The 21,870-nt window shown below is 40.2% G+C and overlaps 1 protein-coding gene across 8 annotated transcripts in view; it reads right to left on the bottom strand.

The window, feature by feature from the left end:
• jakmip1.L (janus kinase and microtubule interacting protein 1 L homeolog) overlaps positions 1-21,602 on the bottom strand; it is a 102,767-nt gene extending 81,165 nt beyond the window's left edge. For 4 of the 8 annotated variants that reach the window (XM_041579775.1, XM_041579769.1, XM_041579787.1 and 1 more), the window contains exon 1: positions 21,451-21,602. The gene's annotated coding sequence lies outside the window, so the exon portion shown is untranslated. 8 annotated transcript variants of the gene reach the window in all.
• Between the last annotated feature and the right edge of the window lie 268 nt (positions 21,603-21,870).

Raw genomic sequence — 21,870 nt, 5'->3', positions numbered from 1 at the left:
AGGCAAGAGATGTAAAAGGCCAATAGTTACTTAAATATATACCAGTTTGGTAAGATTCTTTAATATGCCACTTAATATGATATAAACTGTTGCTTAAATATTCATTTTGGGGGTATAGTTTTCCTTTAAGGGGCAGCTTTATTAAGGGTCGAATTGAAAGTTCTAATTTTCAAATTCTTTTTTATGGTCAAAACTGTCAAATTCAACTAGGGAGTTATCTGAATTTGATTCGAGTTTTTAAAATAATTTCGATTCGATTTTCGAGATTTACCATATTCTGCACATTAATGGGTAAATTTATCAAAGAGTGAAGTTCCGCCACTATAGTGAAATTCCTCAGCTCAATTCATTTCTATGGGATTTTGAAAGGCGTATTTATCATTGGGTGAAGTGAAAGTTCACCCTTTGATAAATACGCCTATAAAAATCCCATAGAAATGAATGGAGAGTGGCGGAATTTCACTCTAGTGGCGCAACTTTGATAAATATACCCCTAAGAATGACATTTCCTGCCTAAAACCTGCCGAATTGCTATTTAAGTCAATGTGAGAGGTCCGGGGATCAATTTGGAGATGTTTGCAGCCTTCCTGACATTCAAGTTTTTTCGGAGAAAAAACTCGAATCGAGTTTGATCAAATTCCAGGGTCATTTCAATTCGCACGAGTTTGATATATTTGATTTTAATAATTTAGATTGGTCAAATTTCAAATTTATGTGAGTTAAGGGGGGTTTAAAAAAAAAAAAAAACCCTCGCATGAATTTGAAATTGGACCTTTGATAAACGTGCCTCTATGTCTACTTGAAAATCGTGTAAACATTAAATAATCCCAATAGGCTGGTTTTGCCTCCAATAAGGATTAATTATATCTTAGTTGGGATCAAGTACAAGTTACTGTTTTATTATTACTGAGAAAAAGGTAATCATTTTTAAAAATCTGGAATATTCCAATAAAATGGAGTCTATGGGAGACTATTATTCAGAGCTTTCTGGATAACAGATCCCTTACCTGTACCATCATACCTGTAGATGTTACAGTTAAGTTCCGCCGAAGTTCCACTAAAGTCATGGCAAAACATACTTCATTATCAATCTTCCCATGCTCAGCACCAGGGCTGCCATCAGAGGGGCACTGGGGGTACTGCTGTATCGGGCCTGGGCCTGAAGGGGGGTCCGGATGTGCTGCACTTTCAGAAATAGCCGGGCCCCCTTGACCACGCCGAAGCCATGCCGCCTCGCCTCTCCTGAAGTGCTGAACAGTCAAAGCCGCGAAAAGACCCGAAGTCAGGAAAACAGACGAAATTGAAGTCCTGAAGACCCAAAGTCACTAAAACTGCTGAAATTGAAGTCCAGAAGCAGCAAAAAGACCCGAAGTCCACCAATTAAAAAAACAAACAAAAAACAACTCAAGGGGGGGCCCTGGTGCCACAGTTTTTAACTTATAAGGGGGCCCTGACCATAATAGCTTATTATTGTGTGTGTGTGTGGGGGGGGGGTGTTACCGTTTTTAGCGCTGATGTCTGTGTGGTCTTTTAACTGTGGTGTGGAGTGGGTGGGATCTGGGGTGGGCTTGGGGGGCTGGGACAAGGGGGCCCCAAAAGTTTTGTTCTATGGGCCCCAGTGATTTCTAATGGCGGCCCTGCTCAGCCCCATTCAACATTAACATTTATGTATTAAATCAGGCCTGCGGGCCTCATTCAGTAGGAAACAGAGAAGGGGAAGAATATCAGCAAAACCTTATGTAATGCCGCATGTAGCCACAGCAAGCTAAATTATACAACTACTAGGATATGAACACACCAAGTCTTTAACATAAGCAATTTAACCGTTTTAAAACAGAGTTTAGTCACCCTCTGGCTATAACTTAAATACAGTCGACCTTGAATTCACAGAAACTAAAAGAAGAGGTGCTTTACAAATCCCTTCTCCAGCCAACAAAATTACATTACATGTAATGTTCCATAAGGAACAATTTAATGGGTTTCATTTATCAACATTAGGAAGAAATGGAGAGAGTAACCCAGGAAGAGAGTCCCATTACAATCACTCGTTCTATGGCGTTTGGGATAAGGCCCCAGTTTTTGCTGCTTATGCACTCAACTTAAAAACTTCCCCGTCTGATGGTATTAAAGGAGAAGGAAAGGCTAAAATTAAGTATATAAATACACCAGTAAACCCTCAGAGTAATGCTGCGCTGAGTCCTCTGTCAAAAGAAACACCACATTTCTTTCCTTCTATTGTGTACACATGGGCTTCTGTATCAGACTTCCTGTTTTCAGGATAAACCACCAGGGCAGGGCTTGAGCATGCTCAGTTGGCTCCTCTCCCCCTCCCTCCTCCCATCCCTGCTGTAATCTGAGCTCAGAGCTGTAAGTGAGCAGGGAGAGACTCAGGCAGGAAGTGATGTCACACCAAGGATATATGGCAGCTTCTATCCTAAACAAACAGTGTCTAGAGCTGTTTACTCAGGTATGGTAAAGCATTCTGCAGAATAAATATAGCATTCTAGCTTGCACTATTGTGGCTAATATGTTGGCAATAAACTGTCTTGGGGCTTTCCTTCTCCTTTAAACAGTCTATTTATTATCTAGTATTATTTACGTGGGCCAGGGCTGGACTGAGAGTCAAAACAGGCCCTGGCATTTCAGGTACACAGAGGCCCAATCAGCCCACACAGAAGCCCAAACAGACCCCACCAGCCCACTAAATACTGATTTTCTATGGCACCTTATAGCAGCCCCTCTGGCATTTGCCAGAACCCACAGATTGCCAGTCCGGGCCTGACTTGGGCTATGCACCAACCATGACAGGGAATTCACTTTTAATTCAATTGCATATTAAACAAAAGCCTTGAACGGCAAATGCCTTCTGCAGCAACCATGGCAGCAACAATTATCCTTGATCTATGCCAGAGACCTTTCATAAGTTGCCTTTGTGTTGCTCACTTGGTTCTTTTCGTTCTGTGAGGCATCAGTTGTACCTGCCTGCTTTCGCATGCAAATATCATGTATTTTTATAAGACTGACAGCATTTTGGAGCAATCTATAAAAAGGTGGGAAGGACACGTCAGGGTCAAGAAGGGAGTCTGGCTACTCAGCAACTGAAGCTGAACAAATGGAATAAATAATGCAGGTCATGTTTCTGGCAGCATAATAATCCCGGAAATAAACATCCCCCAGCACCGGGCAGTTTGGCTCACCTGACACTTGCCTGCAGCTCTATTTTTTCTCTTATGTATGATACAAAGGCCACAGCTGGGGCTTAATCTGCTCTGACACACAGGTGGCTGCAAGGGTATCATTCACAGGCTATTAAAAAATAATACAACCTATAAAACCTTCTTGATGTGTTGAGGAGTTGGAACAACTGGATCTCGGAACTCAGCCCTCATTATGGGGGTTGTTTGCCTTTAAATTAACTAACTATGATGTAGAGAGTGATAGTCTGAGATGATTTGCAATTTGTTTTTAGTTTTTATTTGTGGTTTTTAATTTTTTAGCTTTTTATTCAGCAGCTCTCTAGTTTGTAATTTTTGAAGCTATTGGTAATGTTTTTCATTCAGCAGCTCCCTAGTTTGTAATTTCAGAAAGCTGGTTGCTATGTTTACCCTAGCAACCATGCATTGTTTTGAATGAGAGACTGGAATATGAATAGGACAGGCCTGAATAGAAAGAGGAGTAGAAAAAAACAAATACATTTGAAAGCTGCAAAGAGTCAGAAGAAGGCAAATAATTCAAAAACTATGAAAAAGAAATTTCTATTGAAAAGCTTCTTAGAATTTGCCATTCTAAAGTTAGCTTAAAGGCATCACTCATCGGGTAAAAGCACCCTCCCTTGAAGAACGAACGATAAAACTCTATGACATAGCGATAAGGAAGATAAGCACTCCAATGTTACTGGTCAATAATCTTTTATTCCACTGTGCATACCAACGTTTCGGTCCAAGTTTGGACCTTGATAAAGAGTGCTTATCTTAACCCAGAGGATGGGAAATGTCCCAATTTGAAAATCCGGCATCTCAGACCTATCGAGGTTGCATATAAGTCAATGGGAGAAGTTTCAATGATTTTTTGATGTGCGCTGGGTTTTTGGCAATACCTTGACGTTTTCTGGCGAAAAATCCGAGAAAAAAATTGTGAAAATCTGAAGAATAATCTGGATTTTTTCCCAGTGAAAAATATTTTCAGGAAAGCATATTAAAAAATAAGACCACAAAACTCGTGTGGATTTGGTTGGAGTTTTTTTCAGAAAATATGGAGATAAATTCGGACTTTGATAAATAACCCCCAAAGTGTCATCATCCTTGTCATCATATTCTACTCAGACACTGATAACATTTTGAGTGACATATTTGCTGGCAAACAGCCTGGACAGAGTTAGCAGCCACGATTTGATTCACAGTGTCCGATATAGTAACAACCTGGCCATTTCCAGTCAAGTCAAGAGTGAGTTTATTGTCATTTCATCCATATAAGTTTGTACAGTACACAGTGAAACTAAACAACGTTCCTCTAGGACCATGGTGCTACACACAACATAGATGTACCGACAACAGACAAAAAGTGCAAGTGCAAAAATATGCAACTCCTGCAAGACAGGACAGCATAGTGACAAGACAGTGCACACTCAGCAGATGTAATATGTTAAGTAAATAATGCTAAACATCAGATATGATGGGTGTATCATTGTGATATGACAGTAGTAAGAACATGATAAAGAACATGACAAAGTGCAGATGTGCTCATAGGGAACAATTGTATCCAATGGCTATTCATCCATACAATGGCGTACAGTGGCTGTGTAACGTTGTGGTATATAGTAAGGTCAGATGGAGTGTGTGAGAGAGATCTGTCCGGTCCCTGAGTATTCAGGAGCCTTATGGCTTGGGGGAAGAAACTGTTACAGTCTGGTAGTGAGGGCCCTAATGCTTCGCTACCTTTTTCCAGATGGCAGGAGTGTGAACAGTGAGTGTGAGGGGTGTGTTGGATTAGCCACAATGCTGGTGGCTTTACGGATGCAGTGAGTGGTGTAAATGTCCGTGATGGAAGGAAGAGAGACACATAGCTATGATCGTCTCTGCTGTCTTCACTATCCTCTGTAGGGTCTTGTGCTCCATGACAGTGCAGTTCCCAGCCCAGACAGTGATACAGCTGCTCAGGATGCTCTCGATAGTCCCTCTGTAGAAGGTTTTGAGTATGGATGGTGGGAGATGGGATTTCCTCAGCTTGCGCAGGAAGTAGAGGCGCTGTTGGGCTTTCTTGGCTAAGTAGGTGGTGTTGTGGGACCAGGTGAGGTTCTCCGCCAGATGGACACCAAAGAATTTGGTGCTTTTGAAGATCTCCACATTAGAGCCGTCGATGTACAGTGGCAGATGGTCAGTCTTCCTAAAGTCAACAACCATCTAGGAGAGATTTAGGGGATTATGCTCCAATCATTTGGAGGGGTTGAACTTGATGGAGTTTGGTATTTTTTTTGGAGTTGGAGTTGCTTCCCCTATTTTTTTTTTTTTTTTTTAACTACTGAATTGCTGACATTTTCTTATAGTACCTGCATCCCAGATAGAAGTTAACCAGGGTCCATAACAAAGGTTGGTTCTCTAAGGGCATTCTGAACCTAAAAAGTCGAACAATGTTAAAACATATAGGTAATCGGTAATCTTTTTTTGGTTTATTTTTATATTTTGCTCTCACAAGTCTAACCAAAAAACATCCACAAAGTCACAGCTTCCTTTAATTGTAAATAAATGTCTTATAAAAGGAATGGGACCCATTATCCAGATGCTCGGGACCTGGGGTTTTTTTTGGATAACGGACCTTTTCATAATTTGTATCTCAACTTAAGTCTACGGAAAAAATATTTAAACATGAATTAAACCCAATAGCACGGTTTCTCCTCTGATAAGATTTAATTATATTCTAATTAGAGAGAAAAAGGAAATCATTTTAAAAAATTTGAGTTGATTAAAATGGAGTGTTTGGGAGACGGCCTCCCTCTAATTCGTAGCTTTCTGGATATTGGATCTTGTACCTGAAAGAGTTACAGTTCTCTGCTGCTACAGTTACTTGCAACACAACTGGTTGTAAATGGGTTTCATGGATATATATACACATATACATATACATACACACACACATACATACATACACACACACATATACTGATAAAGGCCTGAATGAGGGCCGAAACGTTGGATGCACAAGAATGAATAAAAGCTAATATTTCACTGAAAAAGGAGTGCGGCTCCTTTGGAAATTTTATACAGAATATTTGACCCAGGACCCACAAGAAAGAGAAACTGTTTTCACATATTCATATTAAGAAAGTCCTGTGAGTAAGGTCATTTTGCTAAGACTGCCTATGTAATAATTTGGATCCAGCACCCAGGCATTACCTCCGGGTTTTCGTAGTGCACCGGTTTTTGGAATTTGTAGCTTTTATTCTAATATAACCTACTAATATAACCTACTACTTATGGTTCTGCCAGAGCCCTATATCTGTACTCCTGCCTGCCCTACTTTGAAAAATTTCCTCTGCACACAAATTGTTTCCGGGAATGACTGCTTTTATAATAAATAATTCATCCATTCCCACACAGGCATAATTAATATAGCAAAATGCAAGCTGAGTGATAATCCTAGGATTAATCTAAGTTGGCTGTTGATCCAGAGATGAGGATCTGCCTCAGCACCAAAGACACTTAAGGTTTACACCCTACAGCATCTTCCATTATCATGAATAAAATTAAATAAAATCCCATTGATATTATTCAGGCCTTATTTTTACACTTCACAATGGCCACTGAAGCATTCAGATCCGGCAATCACTCCCCATCAGAAGAATGCGGCATCCGTGGATGGAAACTGCGACTGAATACAAACAGGGAAGGTGCTGTTTTACAAAACAGGAGCATTTGCAATGAATGCTACAAATCAATAAGGAAACAAGTTCATTTCTGTCCCTATCTGAGAGCAGATTTGATCACATCAGGAAATCAATAGAAAGCCTTATGGGTTGTCTGGAAAACACTGGACTCTGGAACCACGGAGATAAAACTCAAATGATAAACTCAATCAAGAGGAGATCTGCTTAAAGGGCCACTGTATTTTACATTTTTTTTTATCATTTTAATGGAGGCATTAAAGGAGGTTTAAAGCTTCAAAACAAATGAATGTAAAATTGCTCAGACCGTTCTTTTAAGCACTATTATTTGGTCTAGCTTTCAAGATATTTGCCGTTTTAAACTGCCCGCAAACGAATTTGAAAGAGTGCCGCCTACTCATCATTTGGCTGCATTTGTCTACAGCCAGATGAAATTTGATTTCCTGGGAAAGGAAACATCTTATCATATTGCTCTGCTTAGAACTGACCAGAAAGCATCAGTTAAGTATTTTCACAAGATGTTAAAGGAGAAGGCTTAAAACAAAGTAAGCTTTATCAGAAAGGTCTATAAATCCTCAAACTAATGATGCCGAGACCTCTATCAAAAGAAACACAGCATTTCTTTCTTTCTATTGTGTACACATGGGCTTCTGTATCAGACTTCCTGTTTTAGCACAAACCTCCAGGGCTAGGGCTTGAGCATGCTCAGTTTGCTCCTCTCTCCCTCCCTTCTCCCCTCTCTGCTGTAATCTGAGCCCAGAGCTATGAGTGAGCAGAGAGAGACTCAGGCAGGAAGTGATGTCCCACCAACCTAATATGGCAGCTGCCATCCTAAACAAACAGGGAAAGCTTCTAGAGCTGTTCAATTGGGTATGGTAAGCATTCTGCAGAATAAATATAGTGTTATAGCTTGCACTGTTATGGCTAATCTATTGGTAATAAACTGCTTCGGTAGCTTTCCTTCTCCTATAAACTTTTCTCAGGAAAATAAATTTTCAGCCAACGACACCGCCCGGTGACAAATCTCCTCTTCTTCGGGGCGACTTATCTACCCGTACTGCCTCCCCACCGGCTCAAATGTAAATTGCCATGGGGATGGCACTTGGAGTGATGCCTCACGAGATGTTCCTACCTATGGATCTCTATTGAGGAATATTAACTGTAGTAATTGCTTAGCAAAGCCCAGTGGTTCCTAGGTACCACTTAATCACGGCGCATACAGCAGCACCGCCCATATTGGGAACACCTAAATTTCCTCTCTAGATCTCCGTTTGAATGGTGGGAACATAAAGGCCTCATTTCAGTACCCACCTTATTGACAGCAAGGGGTGCATACTCCATGGGGGCCCTAAAGGGGTTGTTCATTTTCAAATTAACTTTTAGTATGATGTAGAGAGTGATATGCTGAGACAATTTGAAATAGGTTTTCATTTTTTATTATTTATTTCTGAGTTATTGAGCAGCTTTCCAGTTTCAGCAATCGGGTTGCTAGGATCCAAATTAGCCAAGTAATCATGGACTGATTTGAATAAGAGACTGGAATATGAATAGGAGAGGACCTGAATAGAAAGATGAGTAATACAAAGTAGCAATAACAATAAATGTATAACTTTGCAGAGCATTTGTTTTTAGATGGGGTCAGTGAAAAGCTAAGAAGAATCCAAAGAGAAAGGCAAACAGAAAAAAAAAAACACTATAAAAAATAAATAATGAAGACCAATTACAAATTAGAATTGGGCATTTTATAACATACTAAAAGTTACTTTAAAGGCGAACCACCCCTTTAACAGAGACATTCACCCTACCTCCTAATGAAAAGTTTTGGCCCTAACAAATTTTACATTTATGAAAGGTGAAGCAAGATAAGTGTAGTTCCCATAGGTGCAATTTCGTTACTATATGGACAGTTTAACACACCTGAAAATAGAACAGGTTTAAAATATATTAGTAGTTCCCTAAATACAAATTCTCTTTAGAGGCTGGATATAAGGTTTTATTCCGATGGTACCTTCAGGGCTGGAACTAGGGGTAGGCAGAGTAGGCACGTGCCAAGGGCGCAAAAGCTGGGGTGGGCACCTGGCACGTACCTCCTCTGTTGTCTACGCCATGTTCAGCCCCCTCTCTCCGACTGTTTCATTTGCCTGCATACGTGTGCTTCCACGAGGTTGCCTGGGGGGGTTGCCTCTTGCCTGCCTGGCCCAGCTCTGGGTACCTTACCCCAGCTAGAACAGCCAGGATCTGGGGGCAAATGAGAATTGCTTCCGGGGGTGTCCCGCTTGTGTGACAATGGTCCACATTTGGTGGAACTGCGCCAAGGTGGTCCATTTCTGGATACGACTGTACAATTTGATATTTTCTATTTTACATATTAATCTAAAAACGTGACCCCTTTGTAACTCTTTTAGGCACTATCCCTGAGGAAGTGCCTAAAAACCAAGGACGGTTGCTAAATAGTCATTGCATTTTTTTTTTTTGATAGGAAGCCTTACTCTTTGAATATTACACAGAGTAAACAGAAGATAAGAGGATGAATTAAATCCCACTCAGGGAGCAGCTGTAAATGATACCATTAAAACACATACATTTGATTCCATTAGCCAATTACTAGGCATGAGATGAAACTCATGCCTATATTATCCAACTGAAGAATGCTAAGCAGCCTCTAGCATATTATTTAGATTACCAAGTACAGGAAAGGGACCTGTTATTCAGAATGCTCCTGACCTGGGGTCTGTAATTTGGATCTTCATACCTTAAGACTACTAGAATATCATGTAAACATTAAATTAACCCAATAGGCTGGTTTTGCCTCCAATAAGGATTAATTATATTGTGGTTTGGATCAAGTACAAGGTACTGCTTTATTATTTTTAATTTGGATTATTTGGATAAAATGGAGTTCATGGGAGATGCCTTTCTGTAATTCGGAGCTTTCTGGATAACGAGTTTTCAGATAACGGATCCTATACTGGTACAATACTAACCATGGAAAGGCCAAATACACATATGCATACACCACATAATAAATATGCCCCTTCTGGTATTGTGGCTATATTGGAATAAAAAATATTATTAAATATATTTTAAATAATTTTGTTTTTTGTAATTTGTGTTATTTTGATAACTTATTATCCCCCCCAAAAAAAAAAAGATTTTACATTAGCCAAAGGATGAACCCGAGTTTATTGCTTTGTTTGAGTCAGACCCCAGTAATGAGAAGATATTTTAATCGTTAAAACGCTTCATAAGAGGATGAAAATGAAGTATAAAGCTAATTAAGCTATTTAGCTTGGAACAGACACAAAAGTCCTCATTGTACGAGAACACAAGGTTTCTTAATTTGAGAGCAAGCCCACTGATCTCATAGCAGGGGTTGGATGGGGATTAAAGTAGGCAATTGCAAACTACAAAGTGAAAGGAAAGAAGACTGGGGGCTTTGTTGCTGTCCCCACTTTGCAATCAAAAACAATATCAAGTAATATCAAGAAAAATGCAATTTCTGGGATAGGCAGCAGTTAAAAGGTATGTGTCTGGCGCCCTCCAAGCTTTGCGCCCTAGGCACGTGCCTACCCCTAGTTCCGGCCCTGACTGGACCTCTCCCATTGACTTTTACATGAACTCGGCAGGTTTCATGTGGCGAATAGTCAAATTAAAATTTTTATAAGGGTCAAGGTTTGATACATCTCAAAATTTGAATTCCTATCAAGTTAGGATTATTCACAATTCAAATTTGAGCATTTTGACCAAAAAATAAATAAATAAAAAAAAGTCGGAAAATCTAATTTTCAATTCCACCCTTAATAAATCTGCCCCTTAAAGTGGACCTGTCACCCAGACACAAAAAGCTATATAATAAAAGACCTTTTCAAATTAAACATGAAATCCAACTTCAATTTTTTTATTAAAGCATTCATAGCTGTTGTAAGCTCATTTAAAAATCTGTCCTTAGGCATAGAGGCGGGGCAGACACTTTCACTTTCCATTCAGCACTTTCTAGATGTCACTGCTCCCCACATTCCCCAGTTCTCTTCACCATTTAATTGTGTAGCCAGGGCATGGGGATGGACATCAGCCCCCCATTCTGGTGCACAAACAAGATTCTGAGATGATACAAGGCTTGTCTTAATAACAGTGTCCACAAAATGGCTCCTGCCTACTTGTTATAATTATGAATTCACTGATTAAAGGAAACAAGGTTCAAATAATTTATAAAGTGAAATCAAAGTTAATTTGGCTTGACTATATTGTGATAAAATAGGATTTTGAACAATTATTTTGGGTGATGGGTCCCCTTTAAGCAAAGCAAACCCAGCCTATTGGGTTGATTTCATGTTTTCAAGATTTTACTAGTAGACTTAAGGTATGGAGATCCAAATTATGGAAAGACCTGTTATCCAGAAAACCACAGGTCCCAAGTATTCTGGATACCTTCTACGCACTGTACAGTCAGTGAACACTAGGATTTTTGAGCCAAAAAACTTGGCATTAGCAGTCTAAAAACCACTAAAAATTAGTGGGAAATAACACTAAAAATAGAACAAAAAAACAACAGCAAGACAAATTAAACTTTAAAATTGCGAAGTCTTTATTAAGAAATAACTTGCCGAAACTCTGCTTGCACTCCTCTTCAAAAAGCGATCAGGCGATCCATCATGCGGCTCTCGATTTCTCATCCCTGCCTTCCTTATAGGAGACCGCCAGGGAGGAAAAACGATCGAGCGTCGCACGATGGATGGTCCCTTTTCTGAAGAGGAGCAGAAGCGGAGTTTCGCTAAGTTATTACTTAATAACGTTTTTAAAGTTTTAAAGTTTTATTTGTCTTGCTGTTTTTTTTCCCAATGTATACTAACAAATTTTTTTTAAAAAATTGTTGATGTTATTGGTCTTTTAAAAAAAAACCAGGGCTCTTGATTCAGTAAGCCACTTGGGTACAGACCCATATAATGTGTGGCCTTGCACCTTCATATGAGGTACATTAACATTGTTATTTAAATCTATTTACTGGCTTACTAAATATATTTTCTTTGATAGTTAATTTAAAATTCATTTAGTACGACTTTAATCCACATATACGATAATGGGCTGATGGAAATACCCAGTAAATCTCTGTGTGACAGCCTAATCTTGCCTTCTTATTGGTACCGTGAATGCACAATTCATGCAAAGCAATTTAGCTAGTTAATCAGAGAGATTAAAGGGCCGTGGTTCCCTGTACTCACTGATAGCGAGAAGCGGTTAGACTGCTTTCTAAAAGGGATTAATTCAGTGTGCGGCCGAACAAAGTACTATAGCATATACAATGGGCTTCTGCTGTGACTCGCCATGTGGGAGCCACGGTGGCCGTACAGGGTATTAAGGGTTAGTCCACATGAGGAGATTCAGGGAGATTTTGCCACGGAGGAAACTATGGGCATTGCCGTGTCTGCTTTAGCACAGGTGACTTTTCATTCTAGCCTATGGGAAAACACGATGAGGCAGTTCGGGGAGGTTGTCGCTCAGAAGACGAGACGATTAGTCGCCAGGCGACAAAATCTCCCTGAATCTCCTCATGTGGCCTTACCCTATGAGTCGGAAATCCTATTAGCACGGATTTGAATAAGAGACTGGAATATGTATAGGAGAGGCCTGAAGATGAGTAATAAAAAGTAACAATAATAATTTGTAGCCTAACAGAGCATTTGATTTTTAGATGGGGTCAGTGACCCCCATTTGAAAGCTGGAAAGAGTCAGAAGAAAAGGGTAAATAATTCAAATAAAACTATAAAAAAAAATAAAGACCAGCTAAAATGTTTCTTGGAATCGCCCATTCTATAACATACTAAAAGTTAACTTAAGGGGGATCACCCCTTTAAAGGAGAACTAATATAAGCTTCCTCATACTGAAATAAGAAACTTTCTAAATAATCAATTGAAAGTTCGGTATTGTTTTTGAAGAATCTATTTTATCTTCACTATCCCTCTCTCAGCTTCGGTTTATCTCCATTGTGTTTTCATGCAGAAGTTGGTCAGATGTTCATTGACAAATCCAAAATATCTTTTGGCGGGGGCTCCCTTTCTTAGATGTATTAGAGCTCACTCAAATAACCGACGCCAGCACAAACAAAATAACTTTGGCACCAACCCCGAAAACAAGATTTTTTGTGATTTTAAAGGGTGCTCTAAGACATCTTCTAGGCAAAATGAGGCAACCCCCCCAAAGGCTGTATTGGAATTTAACTGTCATTCAAAAAAATCTGATCCCAACTCCTGCATGAAGACAGAGAGATGCCGAGTGGAGAAGAGTGAATAACTTGATTATTTCAGAAACTGATCAGAATTTTGAATTGATTATATTTTAGTATGCTGAAGCTTAGATTAAGTTTTAAATTGTCACAATTGTTAAAAGGAAAATATTGTCCCAAATTGTGTCCCTATTATAACTACAGGCTAACACATACCCATCTCCGGTTGCTGGAAATGCACTAGCAGCGGAATCCCTATAGTGTCCTTCTTTGCCCCCCACCATGTTGCAACTTTCAATGTAGGCAGCCATGTTGGGCACAATCATTTGCACATTCAGCAAGTGTTTTATTGACATTTGTTGGATATACACATAAATATGACCTGGTATATGCCTATTGTTACACCCTGTCTGAGAATTCCAACCTCCAGTGTTGCCATACTACATACAAATCTAGTAACTATGGGTGTTGGGAGTCACAAATCTACAGCTTTTGTATGCCAAAATCGCCTTACCTTTAAAATAGGTTCTAAGTCCGTTTCCTTTGTTAGTTACTGTATATCTCATAGCCCTAACTGGATCAGAATTAAAAATTTTTAAAAGGAATATATTGTACAAAGTAATACAACAGTTATACATGTTTATAATCTCAGTATATCCCCCATCCAGTAATGCCATTAATATATCAGAGTGCAGTACAGAATTGCTATTATATATAAGTGCACCTACTTGTGCGATCATTCCTTGGAGCCCAAAACTAGACAGAGGCTCTACATAGAGGGAGTTAGTGTGTCTCTCCTAACTAATGAGCCAGCTTTATGCACCTGAAAGTCATTCCCTTCCCTAACACAGGGAAAGTTAACCTTTTTGGTGCAAGAGGGAAATAAAAATTCACAAAAAAAAATCATCCAGAGGAAGGGTAGCTTTATAAGGCTTATGATATATGTTGGATTTTGTTTGCCACTGTACTGCACTCATCGCTGTAATGTCCCTAAATTGTTGTCATAAATTAAATGTGTAAAAATTAATTGAGAGGTGTCTCATGGGAAACTAGAGTCAGCATCCGACCTCCCTGTAAGGTGAGTGGGTTGAAGTGGTTCCTGCGCAGTAACACAGGGCTTACTTGAATACAGGTATGGGATCTATTATCCAGAAAGCTCTGAATTATGGAAACACAATCCCCCAAATAATCCAAATTTCTATAAACGATGTCATTGTTCTCTGTACTGATAAAACAGTACCTTGTACTTTGAGCCACATATAATTAATCTTTATTGCAAGCAAAATCAGCCTATTGGGTTTATTTCAATTTAAAGGGCATGTAAAGGCAAAAAAATAAAATCCCATTTTTACTTTCTGTAATGAAAAAAAAACCTATCTCCAATATACTTTAATTAAAAAATGTGTACCGTTTTTAAGAAACCTGACTGTATGCAGTGAGATTCTCCCTTCATTTACTGCTGTGGATAGGAATTGTCAGACGGTCCCTAACTGCTGAGCAGGGAAACAATCATACTTATGTACAGCAGGGGGAGCCCCCGCCTTACTTCCCAGCCATGCAGAACTCAAGCAGCTTTGTTTATGATGATCCCTAAGCAGCCCAGACCACACTGAGCATGTGCACAGTCTTAGTCTTGCAAAGATGTTTAACAAAGTTACAAGATGGTGACCCCCTGTAGCCAACTTTGAAAGCGTTAATGATTTGTTTGATTAGGCTTGTGGTGCAGTAAGTTCATGTTTATAGTTAGTATACAAAATACAGCATTTCTAGCCTTATTCTATTTTAGACTTTGCATGCCCTTTAAATGATTTTCTAGTAGACCTAAGGTATAATGATCCAAATTATGCAAAGATCCACTATTCAGAAAACCCTAGGTCCCGAGCTTCAGAATAAGGGCTCTTACACGTGGCCGTTTTTTTTTCTGAGCTCCTCTGCATTGCGCTTTCTTCCGTTCAGCCGCAGGGGAGCGCAAGAGTAGACACATTCAATTATTGTGAAGGGGGCTGTACTCACACAGACGCATGTATGCGCCGAATGCCGGTGAAATGCAACATGCTGATTCCCACCTGCATTTGGCGCTTACATGCGTCTGTGTGAGTACAGCCCCCTTCACAATAATTGAATGTGTCTACTCTTGCGCTCCCCTGCGGCTGAACAGAAGAAAGCGCAATTCAGAGGAGCTCAGAAAAAAAACGGCCACGTGTAAGAGCCCTTAAAGGTTGTTTGTTTTTAGGTAGATACCTGCAGTGTGCCTTTGGGGTTATCATAAGGCCCTGGTTTCCATAATGAGCAGCACTAGAACTGAATGTAAGGGCCTTTAACACACAGTTGTTTTTTACGCATTAGAGAAACAGATGTGAACACACCTTAAAGCATGAGCTAACCAATTCCAGTTAGCAATTTTAGCAATCTGGTTGCTAGGATAAAAATCACCCTAGCAACCATGCATTGATTTGAATAAGAGACTGGAAAATGAATAGGAGAGGCTGAATAGAAAGATGAGGAATACAAAGTAGCAATAACAATACATTTGTAGCCTTACAGAGCATTTGTTTTTAGATCGGGTCAGTGACCCCCATTTGAAAGCAGGAAAGAGTCAGAAGCAGAAGGCAAACTATCAAAAAGAAAAAATTGAAGGCCAATTGAAAAGTTGCTTAGAATTAGCCATTTTATAACATACTAAGAGTTAACTTAAAGGTGAACCACCCCTTTAAATAGTGATATCTTACAACAGAGTCTGCCCCATGGTTCTATTCTATTCTAGAGTGCTGCTGAGTGTTCTTGTTTCTTGCTCCATGGATCCCTTGTGGTTACCCCAGACTGTGAGAAAAAATTTACATTTTACTTTACTGCACATGGGAAAGGCAAGAAGAGTACCCTGGGCAAGGTTTATTTTTTATAAGGAAAGAGGTTGTAAAGCGCTGTGTGTGACATTGGCCTTATCAGGGTCGGACTGGGGGGCCCGGGGCCCACCAGGACTGCCGTCCAGGGCCCTCCTCCAGCCCCCCTACTGTGATGCTCCGGTTCGGCGTGCATTCATGAGGTAGCCGCTCAACGTGCATGCGCAGTGCCGGAATTTTTTTTTTGTCAAATCCCAATATTTGGAGAGGGGGTCTGGCGAGGGCACATGAGGGTTGGAGCCCACTGGGTTTTTTCCCGGTGTCCCACCGGGCCAGTCCAACCCTGGGCCTTCCATAATATAGGTATAGGACCTGTTATGCTTGGAACCTGGGGTTTTACAGATATGGGGTCTTTCCATAATTTGGATCATCATGCTTTGTCTGCTAAAATTCATTTAAACCTAAATGAACCCAACAGGATTGTTTCACCACCAATATGGATTCATGTAGCTTAGTTACCAACAAGTAGGAGGTACTATTTTATTATTACAGAGAAAAACAAAATAATTTTTAAAAGTTTGGATTATCTGATTAAAATGGAGCCCATGGAACTTTACCTAATTTGGACCTCTCTTCATATCCGCTTACCAAATTATGCATCCATTACCTGTACATATTCATGAGCTACACCGCAACACAGGTATGGGATCTATTAACATAAAGTAGAACAAAAGGATTTTGGCCGCTCTAGACTCATCCCCTGTATGTTCAAGTATAATTGTAAGAAGCAGGACAAATCTAGTGCAGTAACTATAACTGCAAAGTGCTTTTATTGGGGAAACTTGTGACACAACATGTTTCAGGCTAGGCCCTTTTATCACCCCCTGTATGCTCAATTCATTGCAGCTCCATTATGATGAACCGGGTGCTCAGCCATCAGCGTTCCCACTGTAATCAATTGTGCAAAGGTATGGAAAGGCGGCACTCCGGTAAAATAAGAGGGTTGTTTATTGAAACAGGTCACAAACCAACATCAGGTGATGTTGGTTTGTGACCTGTTTCAATAAACCACCTTCTTCTTTTTACTGGAGTGCCGCCTTTCCATCCTTTTGCACATATGGGATCTATTGTGTATAAACCAATAACCAAGAAACATCTGAAATATTAATTATTTGCCTTTTTCTTTTGACTCTTTCCAGCTTTCAAATGGGGGACACCGGCCCAATCTAAAAAAAAATTCTCTGTAAGGCTACACATTTATTGTTACTTTTTATTACTCGTCTTTCTATTCAAGCCCTCTCTGATTCATATTCCAGTCTCTTATTCAAATTAATTCATGATTGGTAGAGCAACCAGACTGCTGAAATTGCAAACTGGAGAGATGCTGAATAAAAAGCTAAATAACTTAAAAACCACAAATAATAAAAAATGAAAACCAATTACAAATTGTCTCAGAATATCACTCTCTACATCATACTAAAAATTAACTCAAAGGTGAACAACCCCTTTAAGTAACATAAACTTTATTTGGAAAACCCCAGGCCCCAAGCATTCCGGATAAAAGATCCCAAACCTGTACCTGAAAAACTGCAGACATTGTCAGTATAATAAAAATATTATTCTTTTGAGAAATAGTGCCACATTTTCAGAAATGCAGACTTAAAATAGAGGAACAATGAGGCATTTGGCTTTGCCAAAAGGGTACTCCCCTGTGCTCCACTGGCCACTGTTAAGGCTTTAATGACATTTTTTACTTCCTGGTGTTAGTGGCTCAGGCCCAAAGGAAAACCAAACCCTAAAATTAATATGGCTAGAAATGCAATATTTCGAGTTCTATGTACCAAAGAAAAATACTTTTTTCGTGATATATAGATTTACACCAGAAAAAAATTTATTGAAAACAATTTAAGTGATCTGGAAGGCTTCATGTCTCTTGGGCGTGCCAATACCAGATTTGTATAGTTTCATGGAGATTTTTGACTTCTATAGATCAAAAACTCCCAGCAATAAATTGCCAAATTTTCAATGCACTACAGCAGAATGCGGCATATTTTAGATTCTAAATCGAAAATTCCTGGAACAGTAGGTTTAATTTCTGAAAACCGGAACAAAGCTTGCATGTTTCCCCCAGATTTTCTAAGATAACAACATAAAACATCATAGGAAGGGTTAAAACTAAGTAAGCCTTATCAGAAAAGTCCACCTAAATATACCAGTAAACCCTCAAAGTAATGCTGCTCTGAGTCCTCTGTCAAAAGAAACACAGCATTTCTTTCCTTCTATTGTGTACACATGGGCTTCTGTATCAGACTTCCTGTTTTCAGCATAAACCTCCTTGCCCCGGGCTTGAGCATGCTCAGTTTGCTCCTCTCCCCCTGTAATCTGAGCCCAGAGCTATGAGTGAGCAGTGAGAGACTCAGGCAGGACGTAATGTCACACCAAGCTAATACTGCAGCTGCTATCCTAAACAAACAGAGAGCTTCTAGAGCTTTTTACTCAGGTATCGTAAAACATTCTACAGAATAAATATAGCATTCTAGCTTGCACTATTGCAGTTAATCTATTGGCAATAAAATGCCTCCATAGCTTTCCTTCTCCTTTAAGCGCTAAGCAAAGCTGATTTCTCTCTGTGTGGGATTTTTGTGCCACACACTAAAGTGATTGTTCCTGTTGCCAATGGATGTAGTGCAGGTATGTGATCCGTTAACTGGAAACCCGTCATACAGAAAGCTCAGAATTTCACTAAACTAATCTACAGTTTATTTAAAAAAAACTTTTTTAAAAATGATTTCCTTTATCTCTGTAATAATAAAAAAGTACTTTGTACTTAACCCAAACTAAGATATAATTAATCCTTATAAAAGACAGCACAATCCTATTGGGTTTAATAATTGTTTAAATTATTTTTTAGTGGACTGATGGTATGGAGACCTAAATTAGAGAAAGACCCCTAATCTGGAAAACCCCAGGTATTGAGTATTCTGGATAATAGCTCCCATAATAGCTCCCATACTTGAACTGGCTCATTCACTCTAGTAACTAATGTGCAGTTAAGTTACAGCCAGTCAAGTAAATATAGAGCTATACAAGTGACTGCAGTGTGGTTTCCTGCAATTCCAATAGGGAAAGAAAATGCTGCAACTATTCCACATGCACCAACGCAGCATGCAGCAGCTCCCTGTTTCTTCTACTTCATATAATATGGTCCCCTCAGAGCAGTTGCTGTAAGTAGAAAAACTGAGTGGGATAGCAAGCATAGCAGGGCAAGATGGCAGCGGTAGTACAAGATGGCAGCAACACTTTATCTTGTCAATTAATTATTTTGAAAATGCCAAGGGCACATAAATAGACTTGTTGTTAAAAATGCAATGGAACATGAATACTTTGACTCAGGTATCTTTGGGTACAACCAGGTACCCAAAGATACCTGGTTGCGCTTTCTTCCGTTCAGCCGCAGGTAAGCGCAGGAGTAGACACACTTAATTATTTTGAAGGGGGCTGTACTCACACAGACGCATGTAAGCGCCAAAAACAGGTAGGGACGCAGCATGTTGCATTTCACCTGCGTTCGGCGCATTCATGCGTCTGTGTGAGTACAGCCCCCTTCACAATAATTGACTGCGTCTACTCCTGTGCCCCCCCTGCGGCTTAACGGAAGTAATCGCAATGCAGGGGAGCGCAGGTAAAAACGGCCGTGTGTTTTAAGGGCAACTAAACCTAGAAAGAAAAAGTTGGCCACAGGTTTACTGCATAAGGTTGCTGAATGATTACCAATGAACAGCAGCCCTATGTAAGTAATGTTTTAACCCTCTGCATTCCCAAAGGCACTTTTATCTGGCTGGTATCCATACTGGTGCCTTTGGCCAGAAGAGAGGAGGGCACTGGGAAGTTCAGTGGAAAGAATGGAAAAAAACAGCTTTATTTGCACAGGACTGCTGCACTTGAAAAGCAAAGTTCAACTCTAAATAAACCGGTTTTTGCACTACAAATCGAGCACACCCACCACCTTTGAGTGGGGAAAACGGTGTTTCTTTGTGTGCCAGAGACTTCGCTTAAACCAACTCCATCTCTGTATTTGCCCTTCTACCCTATTCTCTGGTTGCTAGAGCCTGTGACCTAAGCAACCAGAGGGCAGACCCATTGTGAGGCTAGAATGTTGCCATTTATTATTTCATCTATTCTAGACCATCTCCCATTCATCCGACATTCTCTCAATTCATGGTTGGTAGGGCGAGGATGCCTAGCAACCAGGTAGCAGTTTACAATTAAAACTGTAGAGCTATCAAACAAAAGAGCCAGAATATTACAAAACAAAAATTAAATCAATCTTCAGTCTTATGATGCAATTGTGAAATTCCTTCAGAGGAGAAAAAAGAGCATGCACCTATATGTGCCCACGATAATTAATAACCAGATGAATAAATGGGTTCCATGTTCCTATCCCTAAATTCTGCAAAAGTTGCCCCCATGAGTTATCCCTTCAAAGCAACGCAACTCTGAAAAATGGATGGTCGGCAATAATTCTGCAAAATGTTCAATACTGTATTTCTTTGAAATATTATGATGTAAATAGTCGGTTTATTGCTAGGCAACAGTTAAAGGTGTATACGGTAGAAATCAAATTCCCAGCAATACTGTCTTATAGTGCTCAGCTCACCCCACCCTGAGATCCGTACAATACGGTTCTGTGCAACTGTCAGTAAGCCTGAGAGACAAATTCGTGGCATACAGGCAGTCTCAGGCCCTCCGCCCATACGTCTGCAATATAACCATGCACCTGCTGCAGAACCTCTTGGTAGGCAGATCTACCCACCAGCAGCTTCCCAGAATGGTGAATTATAACCCGTTCCTGCCCAGATGTTCTGCAGCAGCTGGAGCTATTCGGCTCTACAAATGATTGCAATATGGGGCAAAAGCAAGTAAATCCATACAGTAGATCTGTTCATGTCCCCTACACAGAGCACTGTATATAGGAAGCAGAGACACAGCCATACTGTCATACCATGCACTAGTTTCCTTCTTTAGCATTGAAGGGTTAAGGGTGGATCCTTTCTCATACCCAGACTCCACCAGGATGGGCATAGACAGAAAGGATGGCACAGCATCCCAACAAAATACCCATGATTCACAGCTGATTAGCAATCAGTTCAGATCCATGCTGCAGGCTGCATTGATTCCTGTGTAATGTAACTAATCAGCAATGAGCAGTGTAGCATGTGCTTTTTTATCCTGCTCCATTAAATGGCTGATGTAGCAAACCCATCACCTCAATGATACAGAGATCTTATTATTATTAATATTATTATTATTATTATCCCCAGGCAGGTAAGTGCAGGCTGGGTGTCAGCACCCGCACCCCAGTAATACTAATATATACAGGCTAAATACATCTGATGTACTGTCAGGTGAGGGAGCAGGCAGTAGCATCCCTATACAGATCCTTATATACAAATCCCTATACAGATCCCTATAGAGATAATGCAGCCTCCCCATCCCCAGCAATGCCTCTGACCTGCACAGCTCTATCTCCACTCACTGGGACTGATGCAGCGAGGCTTGTGCTGGGCTCCAGGGCTGACTCCGGCTGAATCCTCCATGTACCATTCCGTGGGAGGCTCTGCCCCTAGAACCTGTGTCGATGCTGCTGCAGTGCTGTCTGTGGCCAGAGACTGGGAAGCAGCACACATGTACCACGTGCTGTTATACTATGATAGCACCACCTACTGGTACATTTGCAGAACACACCCACCTGCTCATTTTACTGTAAGAATTATAAAATTTAATACAGTGAAGCCTCAATTTTACATCCCCTGATTTTAAGTATTCCCTCATTTTACAGGATGCAGGTCTAGACTGGAAGTCAAAATAGGCCCTGGTATTTCAAGTACACAGAGGTCCAACCAGTCCCCCACCATTAAATAGTGATTGCCTA

The sequence above is a fragment of the Xenopus laevis genome, chromosome 1L, assembly GCF_017654675.1.
Source record: "Xenopus laevis strain J_2021 chromosome 1L, Xenopus_laevis_v10.1, whole genome shotgun sequence".
Taxonomy (NCBI): Eukaryota; Metazoa; Chordata; class Amphibia; order Anura; family Pipidae; genus Xenopus; species Xenopus laevis.
The sequence above is the reverse complement of the archived record's forward strand: the minus strand, read 5'-3'. Positions and strand labels throughout refer to the sequence as shown.